General features: G+C 43.3%; 1 long non-coding RNA gene across 1 annotated transcript; it reads left to right on the top strand.

Annotated features, from left to right (window-relative positions):
* Positions 1-5694: 5694 nt before the first annotated feature.
* LOC132243614 (uncharacterized) lies at positions 5695-15985 on the top strand. The gene is made up of 2 exons (XR_009455305.1): positions 5695-11430; positions 11563-15985. It is a non-coding gene; the product is annotated as an uncharacterized LOC132243614 (long non-coding RNA).
* Positions 15986-16194: the final 209 nt, after the last annotated feature.

The following is a 16194-nucleotide window of genomic DNA, read 5'->3' as shown; positions in this document are numbered from 1 at the left end:
TCTGCTCCCTGCTTGGCTGGAGCAGTAGAGTCCAACAAGAGATACAGTCTCCTGGGATGGGGAGGGAGGAAAAGGGGCAGGGGAAAAAGAGCACAGCATATTGGGATACTGGAGGACTGTGCTGTCTCTCTCAAAAGGGAAGATACACAGACATTCACTGTCCTGGGAGAAACTCTCCTGGGAGTGATTTAAACCTGATTGTTCCCAAGTTGTTTTTTTTCTCCTGGAGCAGCCATTTTTGCTCTGGGAGAAAAATCCTGAATATTTGTACACTCCTGGTTTGTGGAAGGGCATTGACCCTCCCAAGAGAAAATGAATGTCTATATGTGGCCTTAGTTTAGCAGCGGTCTGGTGAGTGGGACAGTTGGGGTTGTGGGGCTGAAAGGTGGATTAGAATTCCAGTAATGAAGTAGTGAATTCTGAAGCAGAAATGTCATGTACAGTAGTTTTATTTTAAAAGAGCTTCAATGATAGTTTGTTAAGGGAGAAGGCGGAGCAATCTTTGCTCATTACTGCTGCTGTTAATTGCTCTTAGTCTTCCTTCATTCTTCATTGGTTCTAAGTGCACAACAGTGCTTACATTTTTCCAGTTCACCAATAAAGGTGGCTTTAAAATGAATAGCGCCAAAGGTAGGAAGAGAATATTTACCATACATACTATTTACTGGGGCAACAGGCATGTCATTGGAGAGGTTTTATTCCATTCTTTTGAAATGAGCTTTCATTACTCCCATGTATGGATATTTTTTTCCTCTCAATTTGTAGAAAATAGGGCAGCTTTCTCTCGTATCTACTAACTTATATAATGCCTGAATTCAAGGGGATTTTAGGGTATTCAGCACTTTCCTTGGAGTCTCTTGTCCCTTTTAATGTTAGGTCCAAAATCAGTAGTGGGCTTGACTTCCCCCCTCCAGAGCAAATATGTACTCTTTCCTCCAGTTTGTCTGTGTGACTCTTCAGTGTTACAGTATCACTGAACCAGCTGCTTTATTCCTAATCATCAGGAAATATTCCTCTGTGCTCACGTGCAGATCACATCACAAAGCTTGGCCGCACTGGAAGATGAACCCTGAGCTGTCACTTGGTAAGACCTCCCCAATGTATCACGGCAGAAGCTGTCAGAGATTATAGATATCAGATCCATGCTGCAGGCTACCCTTTAGTATCCTGAAAACCAAGGTGTTTCTCTACTGTACTTCTTACAAATCAACTCCTCTGCTTCAATCCATTACATAAATGAAATGAAAGGACATTGATGTCCCTAGTGGTATCATTGCTCATGCTATGGAATCAATCCCATTGACAGTAATGGGATGAAACTGAGAAGTTTGTCACATAGGCAGCATTACAGAAAGCTGTTTGGTATTAGTGAAGGGGCACGTGCTTAAAATCTGTAATTTCTCCTTCTACCACCACTGTCATCACTTTAGTCCTAAACTGAGGAGTTTTTATCTGCTTTTCTTTTGCATTTTTAAAGCTGTTGAGTCAAAATAAGCCTTGCCTATACCAATAGGATTGGTCCCAGTGGAATTTGCAGTAGTTGTGTTGGTTTAGGCATGGCCTTAGAGACTGTGTCAAATTACATGGTACTGCTACCAGCAAAGTCAGTGGAACTACACTGAGTTGCACCACCTGAGGGTTGATTTGTAAGTCCTTTTTTGTTGTTGGGGCCTCCTGTGTGTGTTTGTATCATCCTGTCCATCCTCACAACTTTTAACATAGGAATTTGTTTCTTTTATTTACTGTTGATAGCACTGATATACTCATGCAAGCATTTTTGACATGTTATCCAAGCTGGAGGTACATAATAAGCACATTGTCAAAATCATCTGCATTGGCTTAGCCACGTGAACCAAAAAGGGACCTCTGCATTACAAAGTCCAGTTCCTTGCTATCATAGGCAGTCCTGTCATATGATCAATGTCCTTCCTAAAATTAGGCGGTGTGGGAGTTGCCCCCATTCCTTTTATTGGAAGGCTTTTGTGGGCCCTCACTCCTCTTATTAAAAAATTCCTAATTTTAAAAATCTTATTAAAAAAATCTCTAATTTCCATGTTGAAAGAAGTCTTATTTTGTGCATATATTTTTTTTTCTCTTTACGTAAGTTGTCTGAGAATCTTGTGAGTGAAATGCATTTCTTGGGCCAGAATGCAGTTACCCGAGGTCTGGGCAGAAACAGGGCTAATATGATATTTCTCTGGGAACAAAACTCATCCCTAGTGTAAAGCAGTGTGATTCTTGTTGCTGTTCATAGGAATTAGGCTCTGGTACAGGAGTTCAGTTTGGCACTCCAAATACTGGGGATGTACCCCTAAAATAGGACAGGACCAAGGCTGCCTTTTTCATTACAAACGGCAATTGGATTCAGTTGCTCATTCCATCTTAAATGCTGTGCTGTTAATGTGTAAAAATGTGGCTCATAAAACAAAAAAACACTCTGGTTTCCTGTTTGTCCTACCATTGAAACCAAATCAGTACAAGTGATATTCCCTTGTTCATTTTATGCTAGATTTACATCCCTGAAACAAAGTCAAGACTTCCTTTTATGGAACTTGCAGCCGGGTAGGAAGGTCTAATGTTCTTGTTTCGATCTCAGATGGATGATCCTCTGTGCAGAGGTACTCCAACGTACTTATTTTACATGCGAAGAAATCCATGCATGCTTCTTTAAATTAGACAAAATTGCTCCCCTAGCTATGGTGTAGATAGTTTCTTTGAGTTATTAACAATGTCTCTGCTAGTCCATTTGGCTCCAAGGCACTTGACCGCAAAAAGTATGGAAATGCATTTCCCATTTACTAGCCATAAAAAAATGAGACAAATACCTTTGCTATATAGCTGTTTTTTGAAAACCCCAATCAAGGCTAATTTATTGCTATTGTAGCAAAAAGAATCAGTCCACATGAAGGGCTGTGTGTCTGGAACATTATTGAGTTAAATCCAAGGTGCTTCCCCCCCCAAGGCTTTTTATTATTTAGAGCATCTGAAACTATTTAAAAAACACTTTTTTGCCACCTTATAACTAATAAATGACAAAATCAATTTACATGCTCTCCCTTTTGAAATAAATCTGTATCTGGACTGATAAAATACCTGTAGAATGCCAAGATTCAGCAATATGTCATCTGAAATAGCCAGCTAAGATATTAAACCTAACAAATCATGGATTAGCACTGAAAAGCCTCTGAGAAGCTTATCATGGGATTCTGCCCTAGGTCCCTGGTTTCAACCTAGTTCATTATTATGGCAACTAAAAGCCGTTGTTTATTGCGTAGCACTTGATAACACGAGCCTGTAATGTCCATCCAGTTTACAGCAGATAACTGTTCACACCTGCAAAGGCCCCTTGATACAACAGCTGTTTGTGAGCTTCCTTAGACCAGGTACCAGTCCAGACACAATCACCGGTAAAGGCAGATTAGCAAACTCCCAGATGAATCCTCTTTCAGGAGTCCTCCACTGGTGCTGAATTGGCACTATGGCTTCTACTGCAGATGCCTCTGTTCTGAAGTATGCTGATTTATACCGGGTAACAGTGTGGTGTTGAGGATTCGAGGAAGTGCGTATGTTCTCCTCTGTGCTTAGTACAAGACCAGAAAAGCTGGGGAACAGATTCTTGGCCCCTTAACGGAGAAACTAAGAACTGGTTGTATAGAGCACCTACACGCATACCCAACACCTGTTCCAACACATTCTAATTAGCATGCGTGGGAGCAGACTCGATTAATCAAGTCTGCTGGAACATGCCAATTAGCATGCTCCAGCAGCCTTGGCATCTTGTGTTTTCAACATCCCCATGATTCAAAATGGCAGTGGGGGCTCTGAGCTTTAGTTAAAGTGCCCCCACTGCCATTTTGAAGCATGGGATGCTGAATGCCCGAGACGCTGCAGGCGCTTTAATAAGACCGGATCCTGAGAGCCATCTAATTAAAGTGCCCCTCCCATCCCAGAGTACGTGCAAATAGGCCCATAGGGACTAAGGCCAGGTACAGATGTTGTGCTCATTGCATAACAAGCGCTCGGAGAATGCCCTACACCCATAACCGAGCAGACGTTCACTGCACGTAGGCCACTTTAAAATGGTGGATCCCAGTCTAAGGTAGATCTAAAGTGCTTTAGGTTAGAGAGCTTTATCTGCACCAGATCCCCTTGCAACTCAAACTGGGTCACAATCCCTGGCATCCCAGGCATCTCCTTTGGGGAGCATCAGCCTAGCCCCACCCTCGGGCTGTCCCAAATGGAGACAGAAAAGTTTCTATCTCCTCCCTGCCTGGCTGGCTGGTGTGGGGACAGGAAACAGAGCCCCCCCCCAGCTGTGCATGCTGCCCCCTAGCTTGCTGGCTTGGGTCTGGGGGGGCAGGCCCACATGGCAGGAGACCTATTCCCATACTTCCCTCTGCTCCCAATTCCCCCTCCCCAACTGAAAGGCAAACATTTGTTCTGTTTGCTCCTGACCTAACCTAGTGCACTTTGAGTGAAGTGTGATACTTAGAGTGTCTGCCTCAGGCTTTTTGAATGTCTATACCTAGCCTTTCCTATTAACTCCTTATTAAGGATAGTTCCTGCAATTGATAAAACCTAGTGAGTAATTACGCTGCTGATGCCAATATCTTACTTGTTGTGCAGACAGCAACAGGTTTAGGACCCGACTGGGGGAAAGGGTGATTGGGGCACTCATTCCCTTTCAGCTGTGGTTCTCAGAGGGGTCTGTGAGGCTGCTGTTTGGTAGATTGTATTTTCAATTAAAAGTTGGATAATAAGGGTGTCACAAACCCTGTTAAGTTTTAAGGGTTGTAGGGTGCAATGAATGTGTGGTTTTTGTTTTTTTTATTGTGTTTCATTTCCCTGGTATAGCATGTGTAGTCTACTTGCCAAAGCCAATATGTTGCTCTAGACATTTGTCACACGTCTCTATGGATTATGTTATGTTGGCTGTATAAATTTCTATGATTTGGGGCCTGATTTAGTCCAGGGACTGATGGATGCTTATTTAAGGACAGTTACCACTCCGAGACGCAGGCAGAAGGGAACACTGTTGGGTTTGGCACCCAAGGCATTATCTGAGGAAATAGAGAAAATCAGCTCCTATTGTGAAGACACTTGTGAGAAATGACCCATTCGGCTAGGGGAATGCCAGGTGTCCCAGGGAAAGACATTTCTGGAGGTTTCTGGTGACTCGTGAACAAGTATAATAATGTTGATGGAGGGAGGCAGGCTGGTTTGGAAGCTTTTTTTAGGGATTAGCTAGGATAGGGGTCTCTTGGATTTCTCCCAGGCCAAGGCCCCAGCAGCCAGGGCTGGTGGAATCAGTGGGAAAGCTGATCTCTAAAAATATGAACAGGCCTCTCAGGAGGGCTAGGGTGTATCCAGGTGAGAGGGTAAGAAACTACTTGTTTTTCTTTCTTCAAACTTCTGATTAGTTTTGCTTGCATACATTTCTACATAATCATTCCTTTGGGGGGGTTTTGTCCCCTCACTGGTTGTCCATGGAAAGAGTGAACTCTGGGTGAGTGAGATTCCAGACTAGCCATTGCCCCTAGAAGGGGGACCTAAATTTTCTTTTATAACCCAAGGGGGAAGCCACTCAAGAGCTGGCAGAGTTTCCCTTGCTGCAGCTGTGAGGTCTGGTATAAGGGCAGTGGAGCTGAAGCTTATGGGGTGGGATGGGGCGGGAGGTAAGGAGTTATCCCAGGACACATTTTGGTCTGTTCCTTGGGCAAGCATGGGGGGAAACTTAGGGTTTTGGGGGTTCCCCATGGATAGGTTTGTGACAGAGTATGAGGGGGTCTGTGAGAAATGTTTCTAGTTTACAGTAGTCTGTTGATCCACCGCTATTACAGGATCAAATTGCAGTTGCATAGAAAAATGTCTAAGGATGGTTCCACTGAAGTATAGCAGCTTTTTAATTGTCTTGATACCACTGAAATCACTTTGCTGATGGTAACAACAGTAGGAAGTTACAGGCTTTTTAAAGGATTAGCATATACTAGATATATATCAAACAAGACACCCTAATACTACATGGTCTGATGCACCATGTTTGGGTTTAATTGGTACCTGAGAGCTTCCTTTCAATTATGCTATGTAATTATTTTGTATTTACCAATGAGGATCAGTCTGACACTTACCAATGCTAACATCACCGTTTCCTTCCTCTGAAGAAAGTTCAGGGACTGGAGACAGGCCTGTTGAGAGTCTCTGGGTTAGAGTCAGAGGGGAGAGCAACAAGGGGGATGTGGTGCTGGGGGTCTGCTACAGACCACCAGACCAGGAGTAAGTGGTGGATGAAACTTTCTTCAGACATCTACTGGAAGCTTCCCAATCACAGGCCCTGACTCTCATGGGGGACTTCAATCACCCTGACATCTGCTGGGAGGGCAATACAGCAGTGCACAGGCAATCAAAGTTTTTGGAGACTACTGGGGACACCTTCCTGGTGCAAATGCTGGAGCAGCCAACTAGGAGCCATGCTCTTTTTGACCTGCTGCTCACAAACAGAAGAATTGGTGGGGAATGCAGTAGTGGATGGCAACTTGGGCAGCAGTGACCACAAGATGATTGAGTTCAGGATCTGAGGAAAGGAAGGATGGAGAGCAGCAGAGTAAGGACCTTGGACTTTGGAAAAGCAGACTGACTCACTTGGGGAACTCATGGGCAGGGTCCCCTGGGAAACCAGTCTGAGGGGGAGAGGGGTCCAGGAGAGCTGGCTGTACTTGATAGAAGCCTTACTGGGAGGCTAGGAACAAACTATCCCGATGTGCAGGAAGACTAGTAAGTATGGCAGAAGACCAGCTTGACTTAAACGTTTCAGTAAACTAAATCACAGGAAGCTTATAAAAAGTGGAAACTTGACGAAATAACTAGGGAAGAATATAAAACCATGGTTTGGGCATGCAGGGATGAAGTCAGGAAGGCCAAACTGCAATTGGGAGTTGCCGCTAGCAGGGGATGCAAAGGGGAACAAGAAGGGTTTCTACAAGTATGTCGGTAGCAAGAGGAGGATCAGGGAAAGAGTGGGTCTCTTACTGAATGGGGGAGGCAACCTGGTGACAGAGGATGCAGAAAAGGCTGAAGTGCTCAATGCATTTTTTTGCCTCAGTCTTCACAGGCAAGGTCAGCTCCCAGACTACTGCACTGGGCAGCACCGTCTGGGGAGGAGCTGAGCAGCTCCCAGTGGTGAAAGAAGAGGTTAGGGTAAACTTAGAAAAGCTGGACATGTACAAATCCATGGGGCCGGATGGGATGCACCCGCAGGTGCTGAGGGAGTTGGCTGATGTGATTGCAGAGTCATTGGCCATCATCTTTGAAAACTCATGGCAATCGGGAGAGGTCCCAGATGATTGGAAAAGGGCAAACATAGTACCCATATTTAAGAAAGGGAAAAAGGAGGATCCAGAGAACTACATACCAGTCAGCCTCACCTCAGTCCCTGGAAAAATCATGGAGCAGATCCTCAAGGAATCCATTTCTAAGCACTTGGAGGAGAAGAAGGTGATTAGGAACAAACAGCATGCATTCACCAGGGGCAAGGCATGCCCGACCAACCTGAGTGCCTTCTATGATGAGATGACTGGCTCTGTGGATGTAGGGAGACCAGTAGATGTGGTGTATCTCGATTTTAGATAGGCTTTAGATGTGGTCTCCCACAGCATCCTCACAGGCAAGCTAAGGAAGTATGGGCTGAATGGATAGACTGTAAGGTGGATAGAAAACTGCCTGGCGCATCGGGGTCAGAGAGTAGTAATCAATGGCTCCATGTCTAGTTGGCAGCTGGTATCAAGTGAAGTGCCCCAGGGGTTGGTCCTGGGGCTGGTTTTGTTTAATGTCTTCATCAACCACCTGGAAGATGGCATAGAGTGCATCCTCAGTTTGCAGATGACACCAAGCTGGGGGGAATAATAGATACACTGGAGGGTAGGGCTAGTATTCAGAGTGACCTAGGCAAATTGGAGGATTGGGCTAAAAGAAATCTGATGAGGTTCAACAAGGACAAGTGCAAAGTCCTGCACTTAGGATGGAGCAATCCCATGCACCGGTACAAGCTGGGGCTGACTGGCTGGGCAGCAGCTCTGCAGAAAAGGACCTGAGGGTGACAGTGGACAATAAGCTGAACAGGAGCCAGCAGTGTGCCTTTGTTGCCAAGAAGGCTAATGGCATCCTGGGCTGCATTGGTAGGAACATTGCCAGCAGATAAAGGGAAGTAATTCTTCTCCTCCTTTCAGCATGGGTGAGCCCACATCTGGAGTGCTGTGTTCAGTTTTGGACCCCCCACTACAGAAGGGACGTGGACAAATGGGAGAGAGTCCAGCAGAGGGCAACAGAAATGGTGAGGGGGTTGGGGAACATGACTAAAGAGGAATGACTGAGGGAACTGACCTTATTTAGAGAAGAGAAGACTAAGGGGCTTTTTAATAGCTTTCAACTACCTGAAGGGGCGTTCAAAAGAGGATGGAGCTGGACTGTTCTCAGTGGTGGCAGATGACAGGACAAGGAGCAATGGGCTCCAGTTGCAGGAAGGGAAGTTGAGGTTAGATATTAGGAAGAATTTTCTCACTAGGAGGGTAGTAAAACACTGGAACAGGTTACCCAGAGAGGCGGTGGAAGCTCCATCCTTGGAGGTTTCCAAAACCTGGGTAGACAAAGCTTTGGCTGGGATGATGTAGTTGGGGCTGGTCCTGCTTTGAGCAGGGTGTTGGATTAGATGTGACCTCCAGAGGTCCCTTCCAGCCCTCACTTTCTATGATTCTGTGACCCAACCATTGCCTTTCAGTTTTGCTTCATAGCTCTACAGTAATCATGGTCTGACTTGTGTGCATGTCTTTCAAGAAATGCCTCCGGTAGTGCTGAGGAGACTCTTGCTGGTTTAAGTAGCCTACAATTTACCTTTATTACTGATTGTCTTGACCTGCTGAAGTCACCATAAACCTGGAGAGGCAAGAAACAAATACTGACAAATCCATAATGGAATATACAAAAAAGATTTTTTTTAAAAGGGATCACTTCCATTTTTCTTGTTCCAAAATACCACAATGGTTCGTGTGCTGAAAAATATCAGAGGGCAACAGATGCTTGTTTGTATTATAGTAGCGCACATGAACCTCTACCAGGTTCGTTTAGTACTCGACTGCAGACATGTTGAAGGGTCAGGAAGGGGCAGCAAGTATAAGAAATAGACAAGCCAGGTTGTGGTTGGCTTGGCAGATTGAAATAACACAAAGTAGAGGTGTGTAATGTTAGGTCACACTTTTTCTAATCAATGTCCATTGACTGCTTAAAAAGAAATAATTAAAGAAAGCCTCTGAATTATTTAGCTCCTTTTTTCACTACAGATGTTCAAACTAACAGACAAATATGTACTGAAACCATTGTGATTATAAAGGAAAATTAGGGTAACTAATTTGCCAAAACTGATACACCAAGTTCCACCATAATGTGATTTTTAAACCAGACAACTCATGAACCCAATTATTGGGGATTAGACTAGAAATGCTTACTGAATCTTAACTAGAGTTGGAATTTGGAGGAGACAGAGAGACAGAGAGAGAATGAGAATTAAAATGACCTATCTTGTTTCTGCTTAATTACAGAAAAAGGAAATGATGCAGAAACTTTAAATAGTGAAAAAAATCATTAGGTTTCTACAGCCTGTGTCTAAGCATATATTTAAATGGGCTTTATGTTTCAGTATGGTATTTAAAATGTAATTAAAATATTAAATATATGTTTGCTTAATTTTTTAAAACAAACTTTTTTTTTCTCAAGGCTTTTCTGGGAAGAGATTTTTTTTAAAGTTCCAAAAGGGCTGTTGTGTGTGGCTGGTATCTTTCATTGGACCAACCGAATGGTTGGGTTAGACTCAGACGAACTTTCAAAAGTCCGTGCCAACCATACAGTTGCTCCAGTAAAAAGTATCGCCCATAGAAATCCTTGCCATTCAAGTTTGAATGGTGTATGTGTTCAAAGTAAACATCAGTCATTAGATCACTGATATCTCCAGTTCTCTGGCCCAGGTGAGGTTTATATGCTACTTAAAATACAAACTATACTCAAGAAAAGGGAATACATCCAGCTTGGTGTAGGTTCTTATGCTTTTTTTCCCCACTACGAAGTAGGTTTTTACATTGCTGTATGCAGGTTTATGTTCCTTATCACCCAGGGCAGGGCTGTCTAACTTCTTAGCAGCCAGGGGCCTCACCAGCAGGTCCCTTGGCACCATGGAGGTATACAGCTCCCCCCCACCACTGCATGGTGCATGGAGGTCTTCCCCTGCTGCCTGGGTGGGTGGCTGCCCTGCCTAACTGCAGTATCGCACGAGTGGGTGCTCCTTCTCACCACCTCCTTGGCTGCAGGCTCCCCCAGTGCATCAAGCCATGGCCAGGAGTAGGGGCAGGAAGTGAAAGCTGGAGGAGGGAGGAGAAGCCTGGAGACCCCGCAGCAGCCAAAGCAATGAGTGGAGCAGTCGCTAGTGAGATTGTTCACTGCATGTCTGTACATAGCATGTAGAGCTGTCACACAAGCCCCATCCCCTGCTTTTAAAGGTCATAATTAAGGTTCCACAGTGAAGCACTCAAATGTTAGGAGGTGGCAGAATGAACAGCCCCAGTCTGATTCAGCACACAATATGGCTTACGCTTTTTGTGCAAGCAGATCTTCAGTATTCTGCTTTGCCCTCATTCAGTGTGTAGCCCCATGCCTTATGTATTACACATGCTCAGTGCCTGCTTTGAATACAGAATTATCAATTTCCTCAACAGGTTGTTTTATTTTTGTGTGGTGTTCATCTCTATAGCATAGGAATACTTCACAGGCATTAATTAATTTATCTTCAAAAAGCCTCCAAGATGAGGAGCTATTACCGTCTCCACAGTGTAGATATGGAACTGAGCCACAGAGCCGTTCATTTCAAATGTCTGCTGATATTTGAATGTCCAGCTTGAGACGCCTGTGGCCCAAATCCTGCCTGCCACAGGAATACTTTGAGTTCAATAGCACTTTATTTGTCAAGACCACTGCGCCTATTATTTTGGCCAATTGAATACCACCCAGAAGAACTGACCAAATTTGGTCATGATTGTTGCTTCTTGGGCACTCAGAACATGGCAATGAGTGGCGTCCATACAATGCTTGGTTCACATGAGATGTCTGGCTTCGCACTGGATCTCTGGAGGACAAGAAGAGATGAGAATTCAGTCCTTCAGGGTGGTATTCAAGCTTGCTGTCTATGAACTTCACATCCCAGTTCCTTCTTTTCATACCATTGCTTCAAACCTGACCCTTGTGTCAGTCTCCCTCGATTCCTTTTTTTTTTTTTTTTCCTCCCTCCCTTCCTCAGATGCAGAAGTCCTCGGAGATAAGGAGAGGCTGGTTTCCTGTTCCCAGTCCATGTGCCTGGTGCCATAACTGTTGGCTGGCAAGAGAAACAAGTGCAAGGTAAGACTTGGTCAAACCTTGCAACTCTGGGATGGAGCTTCTCCAACCCAGACAGCATCTTCAGAGCTGCGTCTTTCTTGAACATGTATTACGGGAAGATGTTCAGACGTTTGTTCTTTGCCTATGTTTCAGAAGAATAACAAAAGGTGCATCCCCGACGCAGCTCCCAGGCAAATTGCAAATTCCTACTTCAAAAAGATGGAGGTCCTTAAGACTCATAGTGGGTATAGTGTTTTTTCCCTTTTTTTTAAACCCTACATTTTTCTTTTCCTTCCATCTTGTTCTGAGAAATACTTGTATGATTTTTACTGAAATAATAAAAATTACAGAAAATTCCATTATGAATGACTTATGTTTTGGGAAAGTTATAAGCAGCTGAAAATATGGGTCTTCTGGGAAGTGTTGGGTATCCTGAACCAGCATAGCTGCCTGCCTCTATGTGCTGCCTTTATTGACTAATCTTGCAAGGCTGAATTTGTAACCAGGAACTGCAGTTTGTTGTGGGATTATTTTGTTTCAGAGCAGCACAACCACCTCTGTGTAGATGTGATCGATGTTAGAATAACATTGAAATGTCTGGCATTGTGTACGGTGTAGCTGTGGACTAGTAGGGGGCCAGAGCAAATGTTAATGTGAGAAGAGCATTCAAATAGAACAAACGAGGAGAAAAACAGGTTGGTTAATACAGAACAATGATATGCGTGCTCTTAAATAGTTTTTTCTCTTCTGTCCCAGAAGCAAATGCAGCTGAGGATCTGAGTATGAAACAAGTATGATTTGAGGCCAAATCAAGTGGCCAGCATAACACATTTTACTTTGAAAACCTGTTAAATAAGGTATAACATGAGCAATTTGCACATCCTTGAGGTGCACATTTCTATACTTAAGTCATTGTTAAATTCCCCTTGATCAATCCCATTTTTTATCTACTCTGATGGGGGTGGGGGCGGTATGTGTTTGTACACAGATATATACAAACTATCGCTGCTTGATTTTGATGCATCATAGAAAGGTGAGTTGAAAGAAAAGACTTGTATTATCTCGTTTGCAGAAAATTCATTAATAAGGACAACCTAAAATGTTTGCCTGTCATGACTAAATGTGTAGCTGTGTTGTTCATAGCAACCATGCCATTTTACTTCTGATTTACAAGGTGATTTGTATGTAAATAGCCTTTACTAAACTCTAGGCTCAGTATGGTTTTGTGGAAGAAGATGTATATGTGCATTGGGAACAAACCAAGTCTTGACTATTAGCATATCGCACTGGATTTTTTTCCCTATTGAATGTGTCTGGGCTTTATTTATTAGTGCATCACTGAACGTCATTTCCCGCAGACCATGTTTAAAATGTCAGAGAGGAATAAAATCACCATTAAAAAACATAGTTCTGCCAAGTGAAGGATAAAGACTTGATTGGGATGCCAATAGCCATCATTTTCCAAGGTCCAGCTTCATTATTTGGGTGAAATTGTAGTCTTATTGAAGTCAATGTCAATAGGGCCTGGCTCTTATGTGACAATATTTTTTTTCTCTATCTCATCATGCTTGCTTGGTCTCTTGCACTTCTGCCTTGATATACTTATTATTGTTGATGTAGCCCATTTAGGCATGCACCCCACTGTGCCAGGTCTGTATTTGATTTAGTTCACTGTTTTACCCAGGAGCTAAACATTAAGCATTTGCCTGCTTTAGTGGAACCTCCATCTTGAAGAGTAGGAAGGTTTATAGATACTTTTAGTATCCCACTACTGAATGGCTTATGTCAGATAACTGAGTTCAAGCAGTACTGGTGATACAAAGAGCATTCATTTCAAACACAGCGTATTTGGGTGTCATTCAAAAACGCAGCTGAATAGATGGAGAAGTACACTGCTCTCTGAAAATAACTTAGAAAGCTGACAAACTTATTCAGTGGTTTACAAACACCGCTACTAGCCGAATGTTCACAAAGTGTCCATCTGAGACCATTATTTCTGATCGGGTACTTTGTATGAATAAAGTAGCTTCTGTATTCATTCCAATGCTCTGTTCTGCTGCCATTCTTAATCTCTCACCATCATTGCTTGTTGCTCCTTGTCTTCTCTTTTCTTTTCTTTCTTTAAAGAAAGGCAAAACAAATATCTATTGAAGAGGACTGAAAATCCATATTGGCAGAGAATTTAACCCCAGATAGTAAACCCAAAAGGACACACAGTTTCATGTTATTTGCCTGTGTTAATGAGAATAAGAAACCTTGGGGTTCAAAAAATAGAAACTGTTTGTATTTCATCAGTGACAAAACAGTCATTTCTTGATATCCCAAAATAATTTCTACTCACTGGCTTTGTTCCAGTGTAAATCTTTTAAGTGAAGTCTGGCCTTGATTGACGTCAGTGGGAGCTTTGACATTGAGTTCAGTGGGGACAGCATTTCACCCCCTGTCATCAGTGGAATTACTCTTGGCTCGCATCTTTGTTACTGTGCTCGCCTGGCTTTGAACGCTTGCTCGCATGCCGCCTTGGCCCGGACAGTAGAGGGTGTACGCTCTCTGGCTTCATGGGTTCCCCGAGGTAGGCTTTGGTTGTCCCTCTGGCCTTCCTCAAATTCACCTGCCATGTCTTTGGGTGTTCTGTCAGTGTGGGGCTCAGCCTCAAAGTTCCCCTCAGGGATGACCACTCCCCTTGCGGGATGTTCATCAGGATTAGAGCTTGAGATTGCCTGGTCTTAACTCCTCCTGCTTCTGTAGTTGTATTAGGATACAAGCCCTGATGCTCAGTCACCTACCTTGTACTCCTGCATTGGTACAGCTAAACTGGAACCTGGGTCCAGTTTGCAGGTATTTCAATCATGTACTGAGATCCCTGTGTGGTGCAAAGTGTCTGCAGCACAGCTGTGGTTACCTTGAGCTCTTGCAATCCCTCACTCTCTTTGGAAACTAGCTTAATGTTAAACCTCCTTTCTGAGAAGAGAGATGCCTCTAGTAGGCAAGGAAGAATCCAGGCTGAATGTAGGTAGGTGGCTAAGTCGATATGAGCTAAGCAAATGTAATATTCAAGTCCCTTGATGCTGTTTTAGAATCATAGAATTATTTTCTTCACCACACTGTACTTCAAAGTAAGAGCTATGCCTTTGGGAGTGAGCATTCAGCTCCAGAAGGGAGCATCAGCAGTTAATCCTATTTCCCTAGGTGTAGGCCTCAGAAGCAGTCAATGACTGCAAAACCATGATGACAAATGCCAACTCTGCACCTAGCATAAGCCTAAATTACAACAGTATGTGTTTAAGTTTGCATTTTAGCTATAAGCAGTAGCAAGAGAAAGTAGAGTCACATCTGTTGGTCCATGCCACTAGTATTGGGCCAGGGTAGGTGCAAGTAATTGCTTTTAGAACAACACTAGTAGTAACGGGCTGCAATAACTTTTGTTTCATCATTTGATGAGGAGAATTGAATCACGTGTAATGTATTTTTGTTGACTGAGCATGGTTAGGTGAAAATGTATAACCCTGTGTTGCCAGCACTGATCATTTTCAAGGGGCCTCTGGCAAGCTACAAAGTGTGGCTAAAGCAGGAGGCCCCCAAGGCCTGTTTCTGAGTAACCTCAAAATGAACCTCTGCAGAGGTGACCACGAGCTTGGTCACTGAAAGAAAGGAAGCAATTAACACATGCAGATTAAACAGAGCACAAGGCCAGAAAGAAGGCATTATAAAAGGCAAGCCTTAAATTAGATAAGCAAAAGCTACAATATACTGATAGTATGTTTCAGTTATATTAATGATTAGTGTTACCAAATATATTGAATACAGTTTTGTAATAGATATTTGTCTTAAATTTCTTAAAGTTATAGAAACAAAGTGGCCTTGTCAATGGAGGCTATAAATAAGCTGGAAGGGAAACAGGATGGTGTCAAGCAGCATTCCACAATGGTGAAGGGAAGGAGATAAGAAATCCTCCCTTCTAGTAGTAACCTTCACAAGAACAAAAATTCAAACTAATTGACGCCTTGCAAACCCAGAAGAGAACTGGTTCAGTTCAGCTACAGAGGTTTCAGTGAAACAAAGACATTTGAATAAAATGAATCACAGAACAATTATTAGAATAACCCAACTATAAGTATAGGATATAGGCCAGAGCGAAGAATAGGGAAACTCCCAGAGGGACAAACTTCCAGCTCCCTCTGTGCAAAAATGAAGTTTATTTCCTACTTATGGGGATTTTTTAGCATCTTGTACCATCTACACTTTTCCCAGAGCCTGACGAAGGGACTTTGATCCCGAAAGCTTGCAGAAAAGGACAATTTTCTTGCCATTTTCCAGTTGGTCTAATAAACGGTATCATTTTGGAACCAAGAGTTCTAGTTTTTTGTATGTCTAGGGAAACTCCACACACTCAAGAAGACCTGTTGCCAGTCTGTGAGGCACCTTCTAAACACCCCCTTCCTCTTCTCTCCTTGCCCACCTCTATCTGGTGAGAGTGTATATTATGCTGTATTATTTTGTAAGGTAGCTAGATGAGCATTGGAATAAGTGTTTGTTCTTGCATTTTTGGGGTATGATAATAAAAGATCAGGCTGTAGATTTGTCTCTTGCCTTTTTTTTCTGACTGGGTGGTGATAAGGGAATTGTAGCTGTACCTTAAATCTGGGGTCTTAGCTTGCAAAAGAGGTCCTGATTGTAGATGAGCTGTAGTTTTGCCTCTTGAGAGGCTGCGTACGCACAGTCAAATAAGCTGGGAGAATTCTCCCAGGCTTGTTCTTCTGGTAGAAAAAAACTTATTCGGCGCTG

Source organism: Alligator mississippiensis, chromosome 10 (assembly GCF_030867095.1).
Source record: "Alligator mississippiensis isolate rAllMis1 chromosome 10, rAllMis1, whole genome shotgun sequence".
In the NCBI taxonomy this organism is placed as follows: domain Eukaryota; kingdom Metazoa; phylum Chordata; order Crocodylia; family Alligatoridae; genus Alligator; species Alligator mississippiensis.
The sequence above is the reverse complement of the archived record's forward strand: the minus strand, read 5'-3'. Positions and strand labels throughout refer to the sequence as shown.